This window comes from Acanthochromis polyacanthus, chromosome 12 (genome assembly GCF_021347895.1).
Source record: "Acanthochromis polyacanthus isolate Apoly-LR-REF ecotype Palm Island chromosome 12, KAUST_Apoly_ChrSc, whole genome shotgun sequence".
NCBI lineage: Eukaryota > Metazoa > Chordata > Actinopteri > Pomacentridae > Acanthochromis > Acanthochromis polyacanthus.
In genome coordinates, this window is record NC_067124.1 from 12,009,029 (window position 1) to 12,026,167 (window position 17,139).

The 17,139-nt window shown below is 40.9% G+C and overlaps 1 protein-coding gene across 3 annotated transcripts in view; it reads left to right on the forward strand.

Moving 5' to 3' along the window:
- The first annotated feature begins 301 nt into the window (after positions 1-301).
- Positions 302-17,139, forward strand: part of znf516 (zinc finger protein 516) — a 50,159-nt gene continuing 33,321 nt past the window's right edge. For 2 of the 3 annotated variants that reach the window (XM_022189672.2, XM_022189673.2), the window contains exon 1: positions 2,719-2,971. The gene's annotated coding sequence lies outside the window, so the exon portion shown is untranslated. Of the gene's footprint in view, positions 393-2,718; positions 2,972-17,139 lie in introns of those variants that run through there. The other variant, XM_051957234.1, reaches the window with a different exon arrangement.

Below are 17,139 nucleotides of genomic sequence, written 5' to 3' on the forward strand. Positions count from 1 at the left end.
TTTGGAGTCCTTAGCAGTATCAACAACTTTTCGCTGATGAGACAATAGCAGATAGTTCTATTTAATGCGGAAAGAACCATTCCGCTGCGGAAAAGGGGTGTCAGGAAATTTTGAAAACGCTCACACAGGCACCATGTCCACGTGTGTTACCTCAGGGGCTGACGCGGTTTAAAATACAAGCAGTGAATTCATATTTAACATAAAAACGAAACATTTACGTGATACATGTGTGAGAGCGGGGAGAAATCGATGCTCGAGTCCCCCCACGGGACGGAATGGACTCGACCTACTCAATCATGCACTTCAGCATACACTGCAAAGAGCATGCTTTCACCTTTAGGATTGTCTGTGCTTCTTGAAGTCACCCTGGATTATTCTTTTGGATAAAGCAGGTACGCAGTGCTTCCTTCTATTTATACACGTACTGAGACTAGTGGAGCACTTCGTGTGTTTTGATTGAGCTGTAAGTGGAAGGCGATTGTCTGATCTTGATTTAGGTTATAGGCAGGCAGGGCTGAAGTGGTTGATTAAAAAATATATCAAGAGAGAGATATTATGTATGATCCGTCGTTGATCATCTCTTGGCAACAGGACCAGAAGAATGTATTTATAATCCCCACTTCTCCTATGATGCCATGCACCCAGTTTTGATGATACTTGGAATTTATGTAAGAGATCATGTCAACCTTCAAAAAGCAGACTAAACTTGTTTGGTTTATTTTCCGGTTAGAAAGTGTTGGGAAAAAGGAGCATCCTCTATCAGGTGAAAAAACAAAACAACTTTCCAACACTTCATCGCTTCCTTAAGTAATTTGCGGATAACACACTCTTATCATCGCAGCATCAAACAGACAGATGGCAGTTACAGAGTTGTAAGCGGAGTTAAAAAAATAAATAAATAAAAGAAGGCAGCCAAATGCGGAAAAGAGGAGGAAGAACAGTTTCTCTCTCGTTCTCTTTCTCTGTCGTTTTTGTGGACATTGTTTTATTCACAAGGAGTTGATGAATGTTAAAGGGAGGGTGTGGGGTAAAAAAAAAGGGATGGGGTGGTGGGGGTGGGGGGGTATATCCATATTAGGAAGTCGTGTCCTACTTAATAGGCATGGTACAACTGCCGCTGAGCAAGGCACAGGTGCCAAGCAGTCGATTACCGGTGGCTCTTCTTCTAGCCGCGAGTATGAGGATCTGAAACCGCTGGAAGCTCTCTGCTGTGTCGCATTTCTTCTTCTTTTCAATCTCTGCGCTCTTGCTGAAGCTCTCACAATCTGCATGCGGCGTCTGTGTGTGTGTACGTGTGTGTGTGTACGTATGTTGGGGGGAGGAAACATGTGGCGAGGGAGGAGTAGGGGAAAAGAGGAAGGGGGTTCGATCGTGTGTGTGTGTGTGTGTGTGTGTGCGCGCGCGCGCGCGCGCGTGTGTGATGGGGGGTCTTTGCTTGAAACTTTTTTCCCCAAAGTGATGATGCACCTACAGGATGTGAGCCTGCTGTTATGGTGAATGGGGCACATTGGGGAGGTGGGAGGGGGGGCTCCAGGCGCGAGGAAATCCAAATTAATGAGCGTTTATTTTCTTGAACCCCCATTATCTGACGTGTACGTACAGGTGATTCCACCAGAAACGAGGTTATGTGGCCGAATTAAGTGTACAAAATCGATCTTACGCTGCGTTATTAGTGGTGCCAACATTTTTACGCACGGAACCAATTGCGCACGGAGCTGCTGTGAGACAACTGTTCGGTGTCGCTTCTACTCAGAACACTTTATAATTAAACATACACACATGAACGCCACAACTGATCCTCCCTCTTGATATGTCGCGATGGTGACGTAAAATCAAACGGAGACACAGTGGAATGTGCGTAATTTGCGTGAGGGACTGAGGTTTTACTGACAAGTGAAAAACTTTTTCTGCTTCTTTTTTTTTGTCGCCCTTCGATCTTGTCCTCAGTGTTTCACGTACACATACAGAGACACACAGTGCTTCTGTCCATTCATGGTGCGTTCAGGTGCTACCCTAACCTCCGCATTTCCTATGCTGGAAGTCAGAAATAGCTTAGGGAGATCTGTAAAAGGGGAACGACTACCGGACTTCACTGGGGGATGTTGGATGATCACATGTATTTTATGAAGAAACCATACATGCAGGCACTTCCTGTGTGACTTATGGGAAATTGAAAGATCATTTAAGTCCCAAAAAATGTCAAAATGGAACTACTACAAAACGTTTTTCTGATGTAAATAAACAGTACCATGCGTGACATAGTTATTCAGATGGAAATTTTTAAAGCATAATAACAAATCTTACGTCATATTTTTAGACTGAAACCAAAAGATGTCCCGACATATAAAAGAAACCAGCAAGAAAATAATCAGTGATCACCAATCAGTTGACTGATTTATAAACAACACATGGCACCAACCCTAATATCACTTCCTTATGATAACTTAAAATAAGCTGTAACTCATATAACACTGCCCCATGTTGGATTCCAAATTTAGGACGCATAAATACTATGCAGTATGCACAGATTGGCAAATTGAGTAGTTTTTTTAAGGGGGTAAAACATGTGTAACATAACTCCTATGTTTCAGGTTATTAAATAAATAAATTACTACATAATTCTGAACGTTGACCAATTTATCACCGACATTTCCGATAACACGTGAAGGCAGCACCAGTGAAACGACAAGAGAAGAGAGAGAGAGAGAGAGAGAGAGAGAGAGCGAGGAGAGAGAGGAACCTGTACTGTTCTACAACACAAGGAGATAGGAATTCGCCAGAGATAATAAAAATTCTACGCGATTTCGGCAAAGTTGATCCGCGGGTTGCTGCTGTCAGTCGCTGCACTGGAACATTCAGGGTCTCTCTGCTGGATCTGGACTCTTTACATTTGCCTTTTGGGGAAAGAGCTGCACCGGTTTTCTTTCTCTTTTTTTAACACGAGTGTTTGAGCTGAGCAGTGTTTTAACCGGTAAGGAAGTGACTGTATATAATTATTACTGTTTGTTATGTTGAGGGTGTGTTCCATAGTAGAGGAGGGAGGGGGCTGCTGTTGCTGCTGCTGCATCTATACTGCAATCTTTTTTAGTTTTAACCTAGTCATTTCCTTAAAGAGTGTAGAAGAGAGAGAGAGAGAGGAGGGGGCGATTAAGAAACAGGCAGCAAAGGGGGGGGGGTGCATGTGCTGCAGTGGAGATAAGGGTCATTTTGAGGAATGTTTGACAGATAACTGAGTGGAACCTTGCGGGGAAAAAAAGGGAGCTACAGTTATCCTGAGACACATTTAGGAAGGGTGGTGCATAAGTAACAGGCAGGATGAAGTCCTTAGAGGAATTTCATGGTGATATTAAAAGGTGATAAAAGAGTGTTGTAAACTTACTAAGCAGCAGCAGTGAAAATTATTGGCACAGGTGATAGAATATCCATAAAGCTAAGGTGACTATAAAAGCTGTTAAACTTCAAATATTATAGGTGTTTTACTGGAATATTGTCATAGTGATCTCCTGCTTCAGGGGCTGGCTGGAGTAGTTGTCAGAGGAGATAGTTATGTAAAAGCAGAGTTTGCAGTAGAGGGAGAGAGAGGGGGGAGTGAGGGAGTGAGGGAGTAAGTGCGCGTGCATGAGCACGCGTGTGCATGCGCGCACGTGTGCAAAAGCATGCTCACCTTCATTTTTTTTGTAGTTTGAGTAATACAAATGATAAAGAAGTGGGGGAGGAAAGAAAATAGAACTAGGCGTTGTCTTATCTGATGTTGTTGGAATTTTGACTACCAAAAGTAGCCTAAATAGATAGAGGTGGCTTTGTGTTGGTGGAGTTCACACACACACATTCATACATGCACACACACACATAACACTGTGATATGCACTTGTGTGTAGTGCTGGAGTGAGTTTTACTCTATAGTGTCTTCCAACTTTTATACATGTCTGTGGTGATTTGGCATTCCTTCAATAATCCAGTAATTATCTGTCACAAATTAACAATCTGCATGAGATCCTTAGCTGTGAGTTTACTCTACTTGATCGCTTTTTTCCCTCTTTTTCTCGCTCCTCTGAGATTCTGTGGTGCACTGTTTTCCTCTGTAGTTGTCGACAGATACAGCGTTTTCTTCTGTCTAAGGTCACACATACAGAAAGAGAAAGAAATAGAGAGCAGAGGGAGGAGGGAGGGAGGAAGAGACAGAGAGAGAGAGGGTTGTTTTGCAGACAGGATTACATTGTCTCCCTCATGTCAGATTTCAGACGTTATGTTAAACATTTCTTCTTTAGCCTGCAGCTCTCTCGCTGTGGTTAAGCCGGTGAACACAACACCACACAACAACAATAAATGATCTAAGTTCCCCAAATTAACTGTAAGATAATAAACAGCCCCTAGGAGCGCCACCTGTTCCTCAACTCAGTACCAGGAATAGATCCAAAGGTAAACACATGTAGTCAATAATCTTTAGGGGCAACAAGTAAATAACTGCTTTTCTGAATTGATTTGTGTCTAGACTTTAGATCAGCTTTTTTTTTTAACCTGTCTGTCCAAGAAGAAGGAAAGCCACAAACAGGATTAAGTCTACCTGAAGATTTGAGTGTTGGCAGTATTTTTCTGAGAGGGTTATGTCATGCGAGTAAATATACAGTGAGGTCACTTGTGCTTTTGTAAAGCGGGGCGAACGAGGAACATGACCTATGTTTAAATGCGACTTACCAGTTGACTAATACTATCATGATGCATGTTCTGAAATGACAGAAAGATGAGATTTTTACAAAGCCTGTCACAGATGCCTCGCATTCACAAACAGATCCCTCGAGAGCTCACACATGACTCGAGTGAAGCTTTTTTGTGTTTGATTGCTTTCCACCATTGTGCGTCTTTTCATAGTCTGAATAAATGCCGCATACATTTGGCTTTTGTCAATAGGACTGTTTGTCTTTTGTACGCAGCTTGTGTGTACTTACTTTTCCGTCCCCTCACTTATCATGATCAAACTTTCAACTCAACCACGACTCTTTGTCTCTTCCAGAGTCTTGACTTTTCAATTTTTTTTTGCTGCAAAGTTCATCTACCCCCTCACCCCCCCCCCCCCTTTTTTTTCCTGTATATGTAGGAGTAAAATTAGCAATTTCATTTTTTTTGTCTTGTCCCCTCAGAATGTGGAAGTGTTTTATTGGTGTGGCCAGAAACAATGAGGACAAGGCAGGGCTTTGTGGTGGCAGAAATGCATTTTTAACCCATGTGAATGAATGGCGCCTCACATTCCACAGCAGCAGGCCCTTTACTGAATGGCAGCACTAGCTCGGCTGTTTTCATTACTCATTACTGCCTTGTGCCTTTTCACCATGGACATAGTCATTTACCTTCAACAACGGGGGTGGGTGGGGGGGTGGTTAACACTGTAAAAGGCTCTGTCACAGTAGATTTTTAAAGGTAATATCATTGAATTGGATGTGCAACAAACCTTTCGTTTTCCTTTGTCTTTTAAAAGTAATTGATACATTGCTGCTTCTGCTGACTTTAGTCTTACTCAGCAGTTAAGATTGAAGCTGCCATGGTCAGAAGATTACATTAACAAAAGCTTTTCTGTAAAAGCTTTTCTTACACTGATGAACCCTCAGAGAATTGTTTCTCAACCTTGCGACTCATCCTCAGCTCCGTGGAGATTTGTAGCGACTTTTAGCAGATTTTTTGGTTTTCTGGCCCACAACTTTTTTTTTTGCTCCTTTTAATCTCATTGCTCAAGAGCTTTAAAGAACACATTACCAACTATAGCATCCATAGAAGAGTATATAATGGATTTTTAAAAATGCGATTCTTCACGTGAATTGACTGTGAGAAAAACTGAGCTGTGAGTTCAATAAAGTTTGAATTCATGTTTGCAAGTTGGTCAGAAACATGAATACTACTAATACTAATTCGTGTTGATTTAGGAATTAGAATTAGAATTAGAATGGCTTTATTGTTATCATACATGGCATTACAGAAATAGAAAAAGCTTCCGCTGGATAGTGCACAACAACCAGCAAGAAGGGATAAAATATGAACATTAAATAATAAAATCATTTGTACATATATAACAAAACAATATTAAAAATGACAACATCTGCAAAGGATCCCAGATATATACAATATGGCAAGTAAATGAAATGGAATAAGAACCAGTAGAATGGAATAAATATGTCAGGAAATTGCACAAAAGCAGCAAAAAGTGACATTGTGCATTCAGGTAGACAGGTGTTTGGAGTTCAGGAGTCTGATGGACCATGGGTAGAAACTGTTTCCTAAGCCTGTTTGTCCTGAATTTTGAGGATCTTAGGACAGTTTTTGCAACACGTTTTGTATTCCTTATCAAGCGCTTGTTTCTTTCATCGATAGCCTTTGGAAAGCTGAAAAAACTGTTTATTTTCATGTAAGCATGGACTGAGGTCTCTGTGGGGGGTATCCAACACCTTGCTGAGTTCACAGAGATAGGTTTCAGAGCTGGCTAATTGGGTTGTACATATGCATACCTAAGTCGTAAACTGAACATATTCGCTCCTTTTTTTCCGACTGTAATTACTACCCTACTCTGACTGTACTTCCTCATGTCTGTCCTGACTGCTTGTGTTAATGTTGTGTGGCTTTGAACTATGATGGATCTGATAAAAAAAAGACATCAAGTCACAAGACAAATATGTTTTCCTACCAAAAGTCATACACGCGCTGTTATTTCTGTTCTTTCTCCCAACTCTTCCCTGTTATGCCTTAGATTGCATCAATCCTTTCTGCATGAAAGCAAATATGTATCTGCCTTTGCGGGCTTAAATAACTTTCTGTGGCATATTGAGGTTGGATTATGGCAAGAGGCAGCAAACAACAAGTGCAAATCCTATTTTAACAGCTGTTTCTTTTATTATTATGAAACAGAAAATGAAAATGAAAAAAAAAAAAACAATTGGAAGAAACAAACCTCTCTCTGCTGGTGGTCCAGATAGGCTCATCATTTCAATACAGGGTCCAGTGTCTATTCTGCGGTGATGGCATTGATTCCCTTCCACATGGTGGGGGTTTACACTCTGAAAGGGCAATCTCTCTGTGTTAGCCTAGAAACACCAAGCTCCTGGATTAAATTATAAATGAGGCCTCCATGGGAAACGTATTGCTTACTGCATAGGATAATCAGAGGGAATTTACATTTGCTGTCATCCCATACATTTCTGTTGGATGTTTAAGTTTCCTGCTTATTCTTGGATTCTAATTTTCTCAAAAGTTTGGTAACAGGTGGGCAGCTAATCCTTTTATTTGGGTCACACCTGCACCTCAGTACCCACATGGATCAATACAGTCTTTGACAAGGCGAGCGGCGCTGTCCAGGTACTAAACCGTGAAGCTGGTGGCCGCCTAAATTAGACCCAAAGAAATTGATGTAGTAATCAGAGGATTAAGATAGGAGAGGGGTTAGGGGTTAGAGTTGGTGGGGGGTAGAGGAGGATCTGAGGAACGGGGGGTGGGGGGGTGGGGGGGGGGTGGATTTAGGCACAGGGCCATTTTAGCCTTAACCCATTGTAGAGGAGTGGAGAGAGAAGAACAGGGTCTTGTGTTGAGTTTTTGTTGATATTTTCTCTATTAAATCTGTGGATAAATGATGTGTATCAGGAAGTGCTTATATTCAAACTTCGTCATCATGACGAATTAATTTTTCCCCTTTGAATTTCATCGTTACTGTGGTGGAAAACCCCTTTGAAACAACCATGCGAGACAAGAACTTACTAGTGAAAGCCAAAACAAACTCATTTGACAAAAAAAAAAAGTTAAACGTGCTACAATGTGCCAGTTGTTTATTCATACTTCCTTTATTACTATAACTGATGAAAAAAATGGCAGCACACAGGTCTTAGGATGAGTAAAAGTAACAACAACTGAATGCTGGTGTGAAAACAACCCGTGCTAATTAATGGTGGCTACTGTGTATTTCTTCTTTTTTCCATTTACATGAGAACGGTTAGATTTCAAATACTGTCATTTGTGCACATCCACTTATAGCTTGAAGTTTAACATTAAAAAACTATACAGAACACCTGCACTCATGAAATTATTCCACACTGATTGCTTTTCAGTTATAATAATTGATACATATTTATAGGAAACATTACCAGTCATTCTGAGATCACACACAATGATGATCATATTTCCTCAATATTTTAATAATGAAAGAAGTTAATTGCTATTAGTGGTTAATGTGAGTAGTTTAGCAACGACATCATTTTAAATGAATTTTATTTCACTGGCAGATTGTGTAGAAAAAAACAAGATTTAAACTTTCTGACATCTTTTCGTTCGATCTCTTACTAAAAATATCTGTGAGTGCAGATGCTTAAATAACAGGAAAGTAGTGTGTAATACATTTTGTGCTTCCTTGTTCATCATTACCTGACACATGTAGTTGTGTGTCTGCAGGATTTGAAGTTAGAACCTCGCTGATAGACCACTGCTCCCACCACTGCTGTTAGCAGTTGTACTAGTAAATCATAATTTTAACAGCTAAGCTTGGAACTACACTTAAATCAGAGGTGGGCCACACTGAGTGGCTGATCTGATAATCAGGGCTGGATATCAAGCCCATTTATCAGTGCCACCCTCTATTATCCGAGGACAGTCAGAGCAGCCCGAGACTGTAGTGATGGAAGCAGCTTTGCAGCGTCTTTGTCAGCGCATACATTTCATCAGTTGCACTGAGTAGGATGTGCTGGAGTTTTGCAGAAAACTGACTCTCACTTCAACTCAAATGGAAGCCCATTTACTACATTACAAGCTGCATTATCCATCACCGTCACTCATGTTGATTTTCCATCTTACACATTATTGATGATCCAATGAAATAACAACCACGAGCACGCAGCGCTGGGGCTGCATGTGCCGGATTCATTAGCAGTGCTTATCAGGTTTGAGCTGACATCATGATCATAGTTAATAGATTTCTGCCTGCCTTTATGAACCGACGCTTGGCATTGTTGCTGTGATTGCTGCGGGATTAAAGAAGAGAAATAAGCTTAGCTGAGAGAAATAGCCCAGAGAACCACGTGGCTGTGATCAGGGATTGAGAGAGAGAGAGAAGAGCTGCAGCGGGAAGGAACAGCACTCTTTGTACAGCCCAGATGTCACTGTTGTAGACTACCATTATTGATCCACTGCTTTATACACACATCTTGTGTGCACACACACACATGCACTTAGACTTTAATTAGATAGGATTACAATGGGAATTCAAGAAAGGATACTGCCAAGTGGCTTGCATTGACACCTTTTATTATAGATTTATTCTCTACTTTTTGAAAATGAATCTCTCGTGTGTCTAATAAAGTAATGACCCATGAATAGAACATGTCATATGGATCCGTTTAGGCATCATCTTACCTAATCATCTGTAAAACCAGCTTTTCTCGTCTCTGCATGCCTTCCACCTCGTCTATCTAGTCTAGATTAGCCTTTCGTCATGTTTGATAGACCAAAATGACACACACACTTAGCATGTAGGTGTCTGTGTGTTTTGCAGGGTTTGGCAGGGAGGGGATATGGCACCCAAACTTAATCCAAACTCACAGCAGCCCAGAGGGCATTAAGGGTGGGTGGGGGTTGGGTGGACTGTTTCCTAAGCTGAGAGGCTACTTTTTAGCATTCGGCATTCAGTTCCAGTTAACAAACATTCTAAATGAGATTAGAAATGTCCTCAAAAATTTTATGTAAATAATATATAAGTTTATATTCTGTTGAATTCTGTTCCTGGGAAAGTCCAGGACTGTACATGACATCACGTTACTGTTTTAGAGTAAAAAGAAGAAGTTGGTGATGTTCACAGACAAAGAACAGGAATGTTACTTATAGGAACTTTTAAAAGGAGGTTTGATTATAAAGTAATTTCTGGGAAGTAGGGAGCAGAAGTACGGCAGCAATTAACATTATTAGGAACTTCAGTTGGAAACTGAAAACAAGAGAAACAAAAAAGGAAGTTGTGGACTGCCACCTTAAAAGTATTTGCAAATATTCTCAACCTTTCATTCTCACTTTAGTTTCACTTTGATGCAACTGCCACATACTCCACCTCTTTATACACACACACACATGCACATATTGTCTAATCTCCCTCAAGGAATCAACGTTACTCCATTTGGATATGAAAAACAACTTCAAGTACAACAAACTTCTATGCCTGTTCTTCTCCACTTGACTTCCTCCATCTCAGCTGCCCCATATTCACTACATTGTAAGCCTCATCTATTAGTCTCTAAAAGTCTTTTTTTGGTACAGAATCGGAGAATGGAAGAGAGTGGATGTAGTTTGTTCAGAACTGAAGGCCAGTGATGTTGCATGTCTGACTAACTTAGGGAAACAAGCTGGAAATGTCTGCAGGCTACTGCAGCTAATCATTCAGTCCACAGAGGAACTGATCGTTAGCTGCTGATGTCAGCCTAACCTTGCCACGATGTGTTTCAGTGAGCTGTGTGTGTGTGTGTGTTTGTGTGAGACAGGGGTTCATATGGATGGACTCTGTCCTGTCAAAAAGTGTTTGATTGTTATTATAGAGCGGAAATGCATGATTTGTTTCCTCAATTATGGGAACATAACTTCAAAATACCACAATTACTAGAACAAATATATGCTTTCAAAGTACATATATATGTATTGCGTTTTAAATGAGCAGCACTATTATTGACTTGTTATGCCCCTTTTTGCTGTGGGAAAAGAAAAAAACCCTCTCTAGTAGGTCATGTCCACTCATATGGAAATATAGAGGGCAGTCTGACTTCTCCTTTTTCCACAGAAACTGTTGGCTGTCTCAGAATGAATCAAAAGAATGAATAATGGGAGGAAGTGAGCAGATTTGTGCACTGTAAAAGCTTTAATTATAGCAAGACCTCTGTGAATTAGAGAGAAATGTAAGCCGTCTAGGAGATTGGTCGCTGTCAGAGTTTTACTCCTTACATTTTCTTATACTTGGAGTGAATGAAACGAACAGGCATTGAGGAAGTTGGAACAGGAGGTTCTCTGGCAGAGTCGAGCAGGCTTTAGGGTCACTGAGGACAGAGGTGAGGAGGAGGAGGGTCGCCCAGGGGCTAATGAACTCACCTCAGATCCACATGCGGATCAGAGATGCAGTTCATGTCCAAGCGTGCATGTTAGATGAATGCAATCTGCATGCAGGAGCAGGTTGTCTGCATTGTGCATCCATCGTCTCTTCTGGAGGATTGTTTTCAGCTAGAAAAACACAAAAATAAACATAAGCCTTTTGCTTTTTTTTTTACCTTATCTCATTGCTTTTCCTTCATTTTCTGTGTCCATATACAAAAATAGAGTAAATCTTCAGTGTGTTTTGACTGTTTTGACATACATTACATTGTGACCCTTGTTGCTCTTCACCTAAATATCTCCCTGTTTCACAAGACGCATGTATTACATAATATTAAAGGGAAAGTGCACTGATTTTGCACATCAAAGTATGTGTAGAGGACTGGAGGAGCTTGGGAAAGAAAGTTATATAAATCATTTTGTCTCTTCTGAGGGAGTTGCATGAAGTCTGATAAATGTCCTCATGTGATGCCACTTGAGTCGGCATCAGTTGGGAGCGAAGACTGCAATTTGACAATGAAGCTAGAAAGACGTGAGTTTACCAGAGCTCTGAAGCCTGCTTGTCATCTCTGCTTGAGGCTAGCAGCTCAAGGCTATGCCAGCATCACACACCTGAACCTCTGTCTGAACTGCTGGAGTGTATGTAATGCAGGCCCCGGAATTTGACAGGGAGAGAGGATGCATGAAATAAAGAAAGACGTTATCTCTGGTGGTGCTTCTGCATTGATTTTGATTCTTACTTTTAAACAACAAAAGAAATCTCTATTCAATGTATGGCAGTCTGAACCTGGAGGGATTGTCAGGTTATATCCAAAGCATGAGGAGAGCGGAGACACCAGATTTTTATTTTTTTTAACCTCATCTGTATTTGTGCTCCCACATTGTGTTTCCTGGGCTGCTGTCTGCTGCTTACCTCAGTTCCCAGCTGCCTCTCTGTCCGTCTGTTGCTCGGGGGCCCTGCAGTCAACTACACAGGGAAGAAGAGACCAAAGATAGGGAGCTTTTTAGCACCCCACCCCCTCCTCCTGTGCTCCCCTCCCACCACCACAACACACACAACCTTACCGCCCCATCATCCACCACCACTAGCAGCAGCAGCAGCACTCTTGATGTTTTGTAAAGAATCCCCCAGCACACTAACACCCTCCCTTTAGCTATACACCCCTTGGCCTCGGTGCCCTGCTCCTACATTGTATCCAGATGTGAGGAGGATAGTTGAGGGGAGGAAGGTAGGGGCTCCTGGTACTGCCCCCCCCCCCCCCCCCCCCCATCCCTCAACCACCTTCAGCCCTACACCAGCCAAATACATCCCTAGACCGGAGCTTTTCCACTATTAAGAACTCCCTGCTAGAAACAAAGTGATACTTGGAGAGTAAATATTCAATTTCTATCTCAGTATTCCATCATGTTATGTATTTTACACACAGCAACAAACATCCATCATCGCAGTGATGATGCTCCCCCCCCCAAACTAAAACCATAGAGATGAAAATCTGTTGCTCTTGAGTGCGACTGGCTGTGATCATCTAATCCCTGGCTTGCACAACTCTATTTAAAGAGTGGAGCCGCTAATCCCATCAGATTATACCTGACCATCTCCACAAAATCACCCAATTAATAGTCTTAAGGGTAGTCACAAAAGCCTGTCTTCCCTACAAAACAAACCCCCAATAAATCACACAGAAAGATCTGACCCATTTATGTGGTCCTAATCTCATCAAACAGAGAGGCAAGCAGGATCTGCGGTCAGGGCTACTCATATAGAAGTGCTGACTTTGGGAAATACAGCATATCTGCATTTTTATGCAAGTTACTTTGCACTCAGTCAGATTGAGACCATCTTAGTCAGAGATGTAAATTACAACCCTGAGCTGCAGATGCTGTGCCTGTACCATCTCTAAGGCTGAAGCCGGCTGCTATACGAATTCTGATACGACTCCTTTTAAATGCATATTGATTTTCACAACTAGGTTTGAGTCCCAGAAGCAGCTGGTATGCTTAGATTTAAGTACCTGGACAGCAGGCTCTGCAGGCATCATTGTGCCAGATAGATCTGAGGTGGAGGTTTGTGTGATATACTTGTATGTATTGGGATTTTTAAGGGCTGCTACTGCTACTGTGTAATTCAAGCAACTAGTCAAGCTTTGCCAAATTTCAGTGTTTTTATATCTGCCAATTTTCTGATTCTAAATAAACATTGTGGAAAAGCCATGAAAAAAGCATTAATACCATGGAATAGTTCAAACAAGAGCTGCTACTAAGCATGTGGAATATGTCAGAATACTGCATCACAGTGATGTATTAATTAACTAATCTTCTGTCAGATCCGAAGTCAATTTTATCATTTTGTAACATCAATCTCTTGAGTTTACAGTATAAGACAAATGCTGCTCATTACTGATGCTGTTTATACAGCACTTACAGACTCATGATCCTTCCACTACATTGTCTGAATATCTCAAACCACATTTGTTGTCATAGTAAATACTGATTACCGTCACCATTTCTGTCTTTGAAATCTTAAGTCTTGTGTTTTCATCACTTCAAACCCAAAGCACTGTTTGATTTGCTCATTGTGGATTCATACAAATACATGCTAGTTTACCAGCAGACATTGACGCTGTCTCCACGTCTCGCTAGAAGTGTCTCCATTTTTAGTCACTCGTCCTGCAGTCTTTGCTCTCTACAGTGTGTTGTGGAAAGCTGTCCACTGGTGCGATGTGGAGAGAATGACTGTACATAATTCTCAATCCTCTGTTAGTCATTTTATGTGTAGCAGGCCTGTTGGTTTTTAGCTGGTAACTCCCTTTGGAAGTGTCTGATCCTCCAGGGAAAGCTGCACAAACATGACTGCTTGATGCAACGTTTGCCTGCTTCTATAGTATCCTCAGCGACTCCACTGAATTAACAGCTTAACATTTAGTGGAGCGCAGAGTGGAGTTACTACAATTAAGAAAAACTCACATCAAATTGTCTTATATTTCCATTTGCAAGTTGTTTTCTTCAGACTTTCATTATTTAGCCTGTCGTCATTGTCCATAAAAAGTAGACTACTAAAATACTTCTACTACTATAGGTTGATCACACAAACCTAACAATCTAAACACACACATTCTGTTATGAATCTGTTTTATATAAGACACCAATTGTTATGCCATATATACAAACTGCAATCAAATTCCAACACATCTCCAACCAATTGATTCGTCAAAATGCTGAGGACTGAGACAATTGTTGTCATTGTTCTTATTTCAAGGACGATGTATGTATAGCGTCCCAAGCTGAATGATGAACTGTTTCTTTAGCTTTGCAACATCTGTGGTGATAAACAAAATATCCAGTACTTTGGCTTCATGAATACACTGCTGGAGAAATAGAAAGGAACAAACAAGGCAAAAGAAACAAGAGTCTACAGTCGCAATATTGGTCTGTGTGATGCTGATTTGAGCTAACACAAGTAAGCAAACATATTCAAACCTACAACAATGTCATCAGGATTTACACTTCACCATGTTCATCATCTTAACCCCTTGATGCCTGAATTTTTTTTTTTTTTGCTTTCCAGCTGATGTTAAAATAAGTGGAGATTCTTTTTTTTTAAATCTATTACACATAGAACAGATATATAATAATAACAACAGATATATAATAATTAGGTCCCACTCCAATGGGTCCTACAAGAAACTAGTGCTTGCTAAAGGTTCTGAGGTACGTACTGAATATGCACAAACCGGCATTGGGGAAATGGATATGCTATCTCGGCTGCAGTCTGAATGAAAGTGGTATGATGTGCTTTCGCGACAATAGGCATCAAGGGATTAATTTAGCATCATATCATGCTATACCCAAAGTGTCATAGCACCTAAGTCAATGGTTTCTGAAGCATTTAGCTCAGAGCGGCAAATCCTTGTAAGCTACCTAATCAATGAATGTTAATAGGCTGTAAACAAGCAAACAAACAAACAAATGAAGTACATGGAGCTGATTTAGCACTTTGGCTAGCTTATACATAGTCTTTAAAACCTATTGATATAAATTGTTAAGTATAAAACAAATACTCCAGTTTACCTATGATCAAGGTGCTGAACAAATTAAATGTATGAACTTTTCTATTTTCTATTAACATAATGTGGTTTTTTTTTGTTTTATAAACAATACTTTAAAACTGTAGTTGAAAGCCACAAGGGTTAAACAGAAAATACAATGAATTCTGGGGTCATTCTGTGTAGAGCTTTTCTCCATGTGCCTGTGCAGGTTTTGTGCAGGTCCTCCGGCCTCCTCCTACAGTGCAAAAACATGGGTGATTTTAAAATAACAAAATGTGTGACTGTGCATGGTTGTCTGCAGCTCCTCCTGCGACCCTTTGCAGGATGAAATGGGTGTAGCTAATGGATGGATGCCTACAACAAGCATATTGGAACAACTGAAAGTTATTTACTCTGTGTAACTGTTAAACTTAGCAACAAGTCTGACAAACTACCATCCGAATGTTTTGGATTTAAGAAGTAAAGCAAAACCGGGCCTATAGAGAATAGTTAGCATCATTTGTAGTCCAAACCTGGACTCACATAGTCCTCACCTGACTTTCATTTGTTACAACAAAATTCTCATTGACATGATGTAACCTATTATCAGACAGGTTGTCATCCTGACATTCATGCCAATGTAGTTGCTGCCTGCTTCCAGATGTCGATCTGGTAAACCTACTACTGTCTAAACACAGCAATTGGTGCAGATCGTGTTGTGGTGAGTTTTATTGCAAACACGCGGGTTGTGGAATGCCGCTTGTTTACCGGCAGAATGCTGTGATCTGGTTTTCTTCGGCCCACCTGCATCAGGAGGGAAAATGAATTGAAAGAGTGACTGATTTAGATACATATGGAGCTTTTTCCAGCTTGTTTTGCAGCATTTCAGTTCATCAATCACTCAGCTTTTCAATCATGTGTTTTGGATGTTATTCACCCCAACACACAAGTAATATTTTCCTATTTTGAACTTTATGTATGTGCCATATGTAGGTGTTGCTTGTCTTCGTTCTTTGTCATTTTGCCACACCGCGTCTTGTGTCATCACAGCTCAGGAGACAGATGTTTTCCGCTATTACAGACAGTGGTGGAACTGGAGTGGTAGTTTTTTACAGCTTAAGCGCATAGATCGGAACTTCTGGGAGAGGAAAGATGTCTAAGATTTCTTTTTTTTTAAAGTTTTTACAGTACAACATTCATCAAGCTAGAAAAAAATGAAAGAAAGGAGTTCACAGTTTGCCAAACGATATGTGTCATAACAAGCTGTGAAGTCCTCCCTAAACAATGTTTTAGAGAGAAAAACTCAACATAGAGCTTAAAACCAGAAAAAAATTATATTCTTCATAGTGATCTTCTCATCACAGTTGTGCTCGATAGTCCAAATTTCATAAAAAGTCCTGTAAGATGGACATTTTCTGCAGCCTGCATTCTTCTCTGCTCTCTGTCTGCCTCGATCTGCCACATCTCCGTCTCTCTCTCCCTCTCAGTCAGCTCTTATTATCCCAATCCATCTCCTGCCGTGACTTTACATCACTATTTACCACTTATCTTCCCTCTGCTGCCCTCCCTCTCATTATTTGCTCTGCCTTTTCTGCTCTCCTTGACATGCATCTCTCTCCCTCTTTCCTCTGATGCCGCCTTGTTTTCCTCGATATTGGTTTAAGGTTTTTCCACTGAGCGGGTTAACAAGCCGGCATGATTTCATCAACGTGAATCAGTCAGCCTGATAAGACGTGACCCAGATGGGATCTCCGGCTCTTTTTATACAACCATCCATCATGACCACCTAGCCACATAAGCTCTCGCTCACGGTAATGCCTGTCAGCCTGCCTATGAAAGAAATGTGTCATGTAGCTTCGGTGCACTCTCTAGAAAAACTCTTTGTCCCATATAAAATACATCATTTGTTATTCTCATCTAGCAGCTCCAGTTCCTGTGTGGTGCTTCTTCTTTTTTATTATTATTTTTGGCTATGAAATCCTGGGCAGATGTTGCAGCACGCACACACACACACACACACACACAC